Source organism: Asterias rubens, chromosome 18 (assembly GCF_902459465.1).
Source record: "Asterias rubens chromosome 18, eAstRub1.3, whole genome shotgun sequence".
NCBI lineage: Eukaryota > Metazoa > Echinodermata > Asteroidea > Forcipulatida > Asteriidae > Asterias > Asterias rubens.
Genome location: NC_047079.1, coordinates 12326362 through 12337281, shown reverse-complemented (window position 1 = coordinate 12337281; position 10920 = coordinate 12326362). Strand labels below are relative to the sequence as shown.

General features: G+C 38.0%; 1 long non-coding RNA gene across 1 annotated transcript; it reads left to right on the top strand.

The window, feature by feature from the left end:
* Positions 1-1567: 1567 nt before the first annotated feature.
* Positions 1568-8349, top strand: LOC117302291. The gene is made up of 3 exons (XR_004520414.1): positions 1568-1638; positions 3101-3215; positions 6635-8349. It is a non-coding gene; the product is annotated as an uncharacterized LOC117302291 (long non-coding RNA).
* The last annotated feature ends 2571 nt before the right edge of the window (positions 8350-10920 follow it).

The following is a 10920-nucleotide window of genomic DNA, read 5'->3' as shown; positions in this document are numbered from 1 at the left end:
TTAATTTATTTTAGACTCAAGTAGATAGATTGTCTTTTATTTATCTTGTGTTTACGGAAAGAACATGCATTTGTAATAAATGGTTAGCATCTGTCAACAATTAAGAAGTGTCTCGGGATTCAAATTTATTGTAGGAGTACTCTGTTAGATAAACAATAAAACCGTCCAATGACAATACCAATAGGGCTTGGTCTGTTACGCTAATTAGTTGCTTAGAGGCACTGGACACTATTAGTAATTAATTACTCAAAATAATATTTATTTGCATAAAAACTTACTTGGTAACGAGCAACGGAAAGCTGAAGTACTAAACCTATAGTTTTTTGAGAAAGGTACGAGAGTGAGAATACAGGGCTCAATTTCATAGAGCTGCTAAGCACAAAACTTTGCTGAGCATGAACATTTTGCCTTAATATGAACGGGAGTTAACCAAATTTCCACGTGAGTTTCATGGATAAGCAAACAAAAAGCTGAATATAGAAACAAGCAATAAGCAACAAATGAAAATAATTGGCTGGTAATCCTGTTTTTAAGAAAGGAAAAATTTCATGCGAAGCAAATTTTTGTGCTATGAAATTGGGCCCTGATCTTTGACAGATGCCAAAGTGTCCACTTTCATAGAGCTGCTTGAGCACAAAAAATAGCTTAGCACAACATATTTATGATTACCAGAATCATGGTTAATACCATCAAAAATAGCATGTCAAATATATAATATGACAGGTGTCTTGCTCCTTTTTGCTTAGCAAGGGAGATCCAATCATAAAGACACGGGGGGGGGGGGGGGTGGTAACATATCGCTTAATTTTACAAAATAAAACAAATATTTCCCACCCCCTAAGTAAGTCTTCGTTTCCCTCTCGTCCACTTCACTGTATGAAAGGCCATATTCAAAAACAAGTTGTTGATCGTGGGGTGTGTTTTTTTTTTTTTTGGGGGGGGGGGGATGGGGAGGGAGGGCGGTTTTTATGTTTTCTTTTGGGTTTTTTCACAGTTTCGTGACATGGCCCAATTTGAAATAAAGAACAAAGAAATCAACACAAACACCATAACATAGGGTTTGTGCGTTTTTGATGTTTTCAAATGTTTTCCAACTATTTTTCTCCCAGATGGCATTTTCTGTAAACATTTTCGAAAAACTAAAACGCAGTGTAGCCTAGCCCAAGTAAATATTTGAGGAATTGCTCTTGCTTTGCCAACAAGAAGGAACATTTGTTTAAACCTATGAATTGTGAAAAAAAATACCACCGAAAAAAATTGACCGAAAAGTTAATTAAAGAGATTGTTCTTTACTGATAAAAAAAAAATGGGGTCGGGGTTTTGAACGGTCAGGCGGGGACGGTTAACAATTAGGCCGTGTCCGAAACGACGACTTCGGCTACAGCTACGGCTAGATCAGCGCGTCTACCAGTGTTGAAGAATAGCAGAAGCGCTCGATCTAGCCATAGCTGTAGCCGAAGTCGTCGTTTCGGACACGGCCTTATTTTGTTTTTGTAGTGGCCGTGACTTGACATTGCGCCTTTGCGCATGAGCAGTTAGAAGGAGTTGTGTTGTGTAAACAGGAAATATGTGCACTGTCAAAATGTCGTCTGCTAGATGCGTGTGTTCAAACTCAAAATGCTTTCACTGCAAACGCCGGTAAGTACGAATATTCATGTTCAGTTTGTTCATGATTGTGTCAAGAAATAGTGATAGGTTAATTGGCTGGTATGAATAACTTGAAAAAGACAATTTTGGGCAACCAAAGTTATCGGTTGTTGTGTAACGTGAAATGTGCCCAGTGTTCGTACGTACATCCGTATGTCCCGTACCGTTGACTTTTACACTCGGCCCATTGCTATGCTTGCAATACAACACGGTCATCAACCACTACCATTCCAGTCCTCTGGCAGTTCAGTTCATTTATTTGTCCCCAGTATTCACAAGTATAACAGTCAAATACAATACAGTATTATGTAAACAGGGAGTGAAACTGTAGAGGAACCCATAAAAAAGCACAGCTTGTAAGTAATGGGTCCCTTTATTAATAATGAAGCATAAGTGCTTTGACTTGAGTGACCTAAAAAAATAATATTACTGAGAGTAGTCTCAGGGCAAGCAGTTGGGTGCAAAGCGTTACAAATGTTGACAGTACATGTATCACAATTTGTGTAGCTTAAATCCTAAATTAAAAGATGTTTTGTGGGCTTGCAGCGTGGCAGGTCCACAATCTTTTCTTGTGATAAATTTGGGAAGGTCCCTCGATCACCCCATCACTGTTGCTGTGGCCCATGTGTGATACTGATACCTAGCCAAGGACCCTGTTTTAGTGTTCAGCCAAAGAGCTATTTGGTTTGACCATCGAGAAATAAAGGGCCAGTCACACTGCAGCGATAACGAAAACGATAACGATCACCACACAAAGCAAAGAGAGCGCATTCTATTGGTTGAATTGCTCCGTGCAGAATACGCACATGCTTATTGAATCAATCAAAGGCGTGCAATTTTAACAGGATCGTTATCGTTTTTGGTTATCACTGCAGTGTGACTTGCCCTTGAGAACCCTCCATTGTTTGACTCACTGCGTGAGTGTTGGTGTTGCATGTTCTCTCCGCTAGTCTAGAAGCAATGAGAGTTTGTCCTCTCTCTGGAAAACTCAAACACTTGTGATCTCTGGCTGCACTTTGTGTTCATAATGGGTCAATGTGGCTGGCTGTCAAACAAAGTTACCCTTGCATTTACCTTGCTGCATCCGATCATCCCAACTTAGCTGACCAAGGCTAAAAGATGACAAACTAAAAGCTTACATAAACTTCAGGAAATCACACAGAACTCTAAACAAAGGACACAAAAGCCAAGACCTCTGTTGCCTTTGGTCTTTGCCTAGGTGTTTGTTATAAACTTTAAGATTTTCTAATGGAAGTGCAATATGCGAAATAAAATTAAAATAGCCTTGCCCCTTTAAGCGGTACTTTAAATTTCACCTAAGTTCTGTTTTGGGTTACTGCCCTTCCCCCCTCACCAACCCCTAGAAAACAGAATTACCACTTGGGAAAGAAAACAAAGGCAAACTCTGTATTGAAGAGTATTTTATTTTATTTGCTTCCGTTTTTTACTCCAGATGGATCGCATTGCCCTGGACTGTTCAACTCATGGTGAATATGAATTTATCAAATTCAAGGACTAGCAGTCTCACCATTCATCAACTTTGAACTTCACCGCTTGAAATTATAATGGTGAGTTCTGAAATTGTATACTCTACTCTCATCACCGATGGGAGACTTTTGGAACTCTTGGTGGCAGCAGACTTACGAGGTAAAATCCATTGTTCTCGGTCATGTGCGTCATGTGCGTAAAATGGAAATTTACCTGGTAAGTCTGCTGCCACCTAGCGTTCCAAAGTCTCCTATTGTCTGAATTTAGAAATCAACCATCTAATTTGTCAACCAGCCCCTATTCCTAACATGCCCTGGGGTGGATTTCACAAAGAGTTAGGACTAGTCTTAACTCGAGTTAGGACCAGTTACTCGTCCTAACTTAGGACTATCCATGCAATGTGTATATCTCCTAGGACTAGTCCTAAGTTAGGACTAGTCCTAACTCTTTGTGAAATCGGTCGCTTGCCCCTCTATTCTGACAATCTCAAGCCACGCCCCTGACATAGCAATCCCCTACTGTCCTTTTGGACCCTTCCCCAATCTGTTTAACTCTTCTAATACCCCAAACCTGTACTACTTTTCTGCCATTCTGTTAACCCTTCCCCATTTCATTACCCTCCTGAGTCCTAGTGCGCAACCATCCCCAGATCCCCAATTAGTTGTTTGCTATGTTGTACACCCCCCCCCCCAAATATGGTACCCTATCAAGTCAAATCTTTAATTTTATCCCATACCCCACACCATTTTTTATTTTCCATCTCAACCTGTCCCAAACACGTTACCCCTTCTACTTTAAAAGCATCAATCCCCCCCACCATGTCACTGTGGCCCCACCCCCAATATCTTACACATTCTCTACTTCAGGCCTACAAACTAAAAAAAAACAGTTTCTCTTTCTTGTCTGGGCTTTTTACAAGAAAGAAGGAGGATGCCCCTTTTTAAATCAAGGTTAAAATTTGCAAAGAAACACTATCATTTTTTTAGGTAAAAATAATCAAACAAGAGATGAATTTATAACTTTAAGCCTTAAAAAATGTAAATGTTTTCTGATGAAACTTTATAAAATAAATCTTTAAAAGAATATTGAAAGCAGCAGTGAAAAAAACTAAAGTGTTAGGTGTTTTAGGCGATCTAAAGTATAAAACCGTTTTTTTTTTAGGCGATTAAAAGCCATTGTACACTTTTGGTAAACAGTTTTGTCCAAGGCCCACACTTTGTGTATCACAACTTGTGTATATAGAATAACAAACCTGTGAAAATTTAGGCTCAATCAGTCATCGGAGTCGGGAGAAAATAACGGGGAAAACCCACCCTTATTTCCGCACGTTTCGCTGTGTCCTGACATGTGTTTAAAATAAATCTGTAAATCTCGATATCGAGAACTGATATTGTTTTAATGTTTTCTCAACAAGTAAAGCATTTCATGGAATAATAATATTTCAAGAGAAGTCTTTCACCATTACCTTCTGCAAACCCTGTAAGTTATTTGTAAATCTGTGAACTTTTAAACTTGTTTCTGTTCCGAAAGTGTCCAATGACTTTAAAGTATGGTATCAATCTGCAATGCATCCCAATCTTCTGCCATTCAGGACCCACCCCCAACATGTTACCCCTTCTACTTCAAATCTGTATAAATCCTATGCACCCCACTCTTCTGCCATTTAGGACCCGCCCCAAACATGTTACCCCATTTACTTCAAATCTGTATTAATCCTATGCACCCAACTTGTCTGCCATTCAGGACCCACCCCCAACATGTTGGGTGTGTTTGGGTGGCACGGTTGGCTTGTGCTCGCCTCTCACCAAGGTGACCCCGGTTTGATTCCCGGCCTGATTCCCGGCCAGGGCCATACGAGTTGAGTTGTGCGTTGGTTCTCTGCTGTGCCACGAGGGTTTTCCAGACTATCTGGTTTTCCTCCCTCAGGAAAAATCAAACACTTTTGATCTTGGCTGTGCTCCGTGGTCATAATGGGTTGGTGTGGCTGGCAGCTAAATGCGCCCTTGTATGCCTGCTTCTCGAACAAGTTGTAGAAGCGTCCTTAGCAATTCAGCTCTTAGCTGCGAGTAAGGATGATTAGCCCCCCCCCCCCCACCCCTTCTACTTCAAATCTGTATCAATCCAACATGCACCCCTTGTCTGCCATTTAGGACCCACCCCCAACATTTTACCCCTTCTACTTCAAATCTGTGTCAATACAATATGCACCCCCTTGTCTGCCAATAGGGGATGAGAACTGTTGTTCTGCTCGAAGGTATGGAGCATGATCGGGAGGTGCTCCGAGGAAGAGAGCTTTCAGTGAATGTTGACCCCTTCTATTTAAAGTCTGTCACCAACCCACATGCACCCCCTGTCTGCCATTCAGGACCAACCCCCACCAAGTTACCCCTTCTTCACTTCAAATCTGTATCAACCCAAAAAATGCACCCCCTTGTCGGCTATTGACCCACCCCCAATATGTTACGCCTTCAAAACTGTAGGCCTTTTAACCAGAAATGTAAAAAGTATGTCTTTAAACAAAGAATTATATTCCGCAATTTCCTGCTTCTAAATAAGAAATACATTGTAGCTCAGCTGACTTTCTTAAAGGAAATACCAAAAAACACTGCATCATAACGGTCATTGAAATACATATTATAAGATTTTATAGTTAAACACTTTTAGAAAATGAAAGTTTATGGCGGGCATAAAACCCCACCTTTCCAGCAAACAATTTGTACGCTTGTGAAAATGTTGATAATCATGAACCAGGCACCTTGGTTTACAGGGTACATTGCCAAAACTGATCTAATTGTCACCCACAAAATGATAAAACCATAAACAACGTTCTATTTAGCCTAACAGGGTACAATGATTTGCCTATGATCAGGGGGGCTGGGATCGACTTCAAATCTGTTTCCACTTTAGTTCTTGACCCATCCCGAATATTATTTCCTCTTGTATCTCAACCCATCGCCAATAACCTTGACTTTAGTGTATTATGCTATTTTAAAACCACCAAATGGTATCCCTTGGCTGATGGAAGTGGATGAGGCCACTAGAGAGTGGTTGCTTCACAGTATTTTGGATACATAAAAGGTTTTGTTCTTGATGAGGCGAGAAGAGATGCACAGCAATTGTCTGTCAGTCTAGACCCATCCCCTTATGACCACCCCTTAAGATGTACAACACTTATCTACCAATCTGGATCCACCGCCACTCATCAGCCCCCCTACTACGAACTGAATTACTTGTATACAATATAATAATAATAATACAAAGCATTTATATAGCGCTCTACGGAGAACAGAGCGCTTTACATGAGACTAGGACAAAAAGAAAAACAAACGAACTAGGATTGGTTGGGGAAACAGAAATGTCTTGAGGAGGCTTTTGAACACAGGCAAAGAGACCCGCATGGAGCTCATTCCATAGACGAAGGCGAGGGGCAGCAACTGTATTCCTCTTGACATGTTATTCATGCATTCATTTTGTCCTTTTGAATATTTTTGTTTTGTAGAACACTCAAGATGATGACAAGCATTGGTATAAAAGATGCGCCCGCCTGACTGAAGAGAGCCTGTGAGATGCTGCCTCGTCATGACTTCAAATACGTCATCTTCTCACCGTCTCAAGCTAATTCAGTTCAACTTTGTGATTCATTCAATACTAAGATGGTTAAGGTACGTCTCATGTAGTGAGTTTTAATTATTGTAAAAAGATCTGTTTACACGGACTCTTATATATAAAACCCATCAGACATCAGTCTTTACTGTTTACAACTTGATACAAAGTTGATATTTATTTCAAAAGCTATGAATTTAATTCAAAGCAAAGTGTGGTGCAGTAAACAGATCTTTACCATGTAAAGTCCTATGGCTGTTTATGTGATTGCTGAATATTGTCATGTACATTTTATAACTCCTTTAATTCATCAGGCCTGATACTTTAAAGAGAAACATTACGCAGCAATTGCCTCCATGCACACGGTCTTGGTCATTGCCTTGGCGCCCAAAATGTTCCGGTACTTATTTAAATTTCCCTCATACTGCGTTTTACTGAGCAAAAGCTGCCTTGCCGTTACAAGAATGAAGCATCAGGCCTGAATCATGGTTAATGAAATGCAGAAATCAACAGGGCAACACTTTTTACTGAATACAAAGCAATGAAATGGAAAGTCATGCAACCTCGTTGTAGTATGCATGCATGGTATGGGTATATGTACAGTTTTAAACACAATTTGTACACAGGTCAGACAGAGTTAAAACAGGTTTTAAATACTTAGTTTGGATGTATATGGGGTAAATATGATGTAGTTGTATCATGCGTGATGATATTTATCTGCAAAACATTGTACGAACCGAGCAGGGCCTTAAGTTTTAACCATAATCATAATGTATGGAAACTTAGAGTGAACATCTGTATTTCCACAAAGTTAGATGCTTTAGTACGTAAAAGTACTGTATTGTATCTTTCCACCATTTTATCTTAAAAAGTAGATTCTGCAAAGCCACGAGAACCCTAAAATACAGAGTTATCTAATTTCTTTAGATTTCTTTAATGTATTTAACTTGGAAATTTGGCAATGTAGATGGTCGTTCTAAGCTTCCATACAATTTTTAGCAATAGTTTTGAAGTCTGGCTCCTTGTCTCTTAGTGCTTTTACAACACTATTCTGAATGTAGGTACCAGACTAATTTCTTCACACACTTGTTTAATATAACTTATGTTATCAAGATTCTTGTGTATAAAAAGGTCCTTTTTAACAAGCTTATCAAATAAAACAGCTTCTGAATTCAAAGTTGAGTGGAGCATACTATCTGTTACACTTAAAAATAAGAAGTTAGAAGTTACGAACGCTTGTTCTGTGCATTTAAATTGATGTAAATAAGAGTTATAGCATAGTACAATTTACGCTAAGTGCCGTCTTAGAGTTATAATAAGCAATTATTTATTAAAAAAGACACTTTCCTGTGAAAATCTTTGTTACCAGAATTCGTATACCATGTAGAATGTTAATAGGACACTCTGGAGTGTATTCCGTACTGTTTTAAAGGTGTTTTGGAGGTTTCTGAATGTCAAAATTTGAAAGTTTGAAATTTTCAGTTATTTTTAGAGTGTTTTGGGCAAAAAAAAAAATGTTCGAATAAAAATTAACGAGCATGCGTTTCAGGCGATTTTAAGAAAATGAATTGCCAAAAAAAAAAATTAATGGTGATTTTTTGAAGTTTTTACAATTTGTGATTTTCTTTAAAGGAAAAAAAAAAAAATTAACGAGCGTACGTTTCAGGCGATTTTAAGAAAATCATTCACCGTTAATTTTTATTTTTTTTTTTTTTTTTATTAAAAAATAAATAAAATTTAATAAAAAAAAAAATCTCGCCTCCACTTTCCTTCCTACCCGGTCCACCTCTCCACCCTCTCTATCTCTCCGGGTCCACGCCTCCCCCTGGTGTATCTCCGCCATGTTGCCTCCTCGTCGTGGTCCGGGGTCCGTGGGCGTTCCTCTGGTGTCTCCATGTTGGTGGTGTCCTGGCCGGGGCTCGAACCCGCACAGATGTCTCCAGTGTAGTCCTCTGAAGCCGTCTCCCTATCCGCTAGGCTATGGCGTCTTCCGGGTTGGAAAAATTTTTTTTGAGGTGGTAAACATTAGAACGAAATTTGATGTACACATGTATTATACGCGTATATACACAGTAGCGATTAGTCTCTGAATCAGTCGTCGAGAGAGCGCCCTCTTGTGGCAATATTAATTGATATGTGATTAATAGTGCCGCAAATAATTAATATTGTCACAAGAGGGCGCTCTCTCAAGAATATGTTCTTGAATCAAGACTAACAATCAATAGCCTACTCGGCCACATGGAAACATAAACTTGTTGTCTGTTTTGTTTTTAATATAAAATTTAATACGTTTTTATTTGATTTTTTATTTTATTTAATAAGCTTAGATTGCCTAATGTGCACATGTTTGTTTCGTTTTGTGAAGTCAAATAAATCTTTTGAACAAATAAATACAGGTTTGGCAACAAATGACAATCAGACAAAAAAACACGTTTAGATTCATAGTGTACCATTTTAATTATTTCGATAACTACAATACAGTTTAAAATGCTATAACATGAATTATCGTTAATCATTCATTTTTTTTTTTTTTTTATTATATCCCGGGGGATAATTGTTTATTCACAACATTTCACAAAAAGTACATCAGATCGTCAAAACAAACATACAGTGTACTATTAGTGAAAGCAAGACACAGCGTATTTAACGAGAGATAACCCTTAGAGCATTAATCTTGGAAAAGAACAGAATAGTGATCCCATTTATAATAGAAACTGGCCAACTTATTGTTACAGGTGGAAATAAATCTTTCCATGGCGTAATAATTTTTGAGTTCTGTTTTGAATACTAAGAAGGATGGTTTGTTCTTGGACATTTTCATTTTGTAGATATGAAAACGGCAAATTAATAAAATAAGGTTAGCAGCTTTACACTTAAAGTCTGTTTTGCCAAATAAAAATGTTTCATGGTCAAGGATGATGTTACGCTTAGTCTTGTAATTAATCCATGAAGCAACTGCTGTCCAAAAAGAAATTGTAGCGGCACATGAGCAAAACAAATGAATAAGAGTCTCCTCCTGGCTATTACAAAAAGTACATAAATTAGAGTCCAGCTTTTTGATTTTGGAAAGAAAACTGTTTGTACCTAGAATTCTATGAATAAGTCTATACTGGAACCATCTTAGTCTAGTGTCTATTGTGCAGTTGAAAGGAATATTGAAAATTAACGACCATTTAGAAAAACTATTATCTATTTGCAAACTAAAGTTCCACTTAGAAATAAATGTATAGGTGACTTTCCTGGAGGAGGTCAAGACCTTTAGGATTCTGCTGGAGCCTTTTTTGTCCCTCAAAAGGGTCTTGAAATTGAATGGAATAAAAGGAAGTTGAACAGTACCTTCCGTAAAAGACAGAATGTTTGGAAAAGCAGACTTAATGGCCCCCATGTTCCAGAAAATTAGTTTTAATGTGAAATTTATTTCTGAAATCATTGAAGGACAAAAAATTCATTCATTTTTAATTAAATCTAGAATATCTGTAATCAGCTAATATCTATAATCAGCTTTTTACCATTAAATTATTGACATAAATAATACTACTTTGATGTGGAAATAATTGTGCCAACATTAATGACATGGATCATGAATAAGTAGGCCAACACTGAAACTAAAAATGCTTATTGGTAGGTGGTGACCATTTCAAAGTCCTACAAAAAAATGTCATTTGATAATTGCAAGTTTGACATGGATAACTAAATACATGTAGGTAAAACTTGTCTTCTCAAACACTTGAGCCCATTATTTTGTTTACATTATCTATTAAGCTTAAAACAGTCATTCCTGGATAACGGTGATTATCATTCTTAAAGGCACTGGACATTATTGGTAATGACTCAAAATAATTGTTAGCAGAAAAACTTACGAACGAGCAATGGCGTAAGGAAGTTTTTGAGAAAGAGGTTATTTCTCACCCAAATACTTATATACTGAAGCCTTTTATTATAAGCACATAAACTTAGTGCATGCATCCAGGTTTTTTTTTTTCTTTCATTATTTTCTTGCAGCTTTGACGACCAATTGAGTCAAAATTTTCACAGGTTTGTTATTTGATGCATATTTTGGGAAATACCAAGTGAGACTACTGGTCTGTGACCATGACCAAATGTGTCCAGTGCCTTTAAGCAATGTCACACCTAGACACATTTTACAGGCAACTTGGAGGCAACCATGCACAAGGAAACACT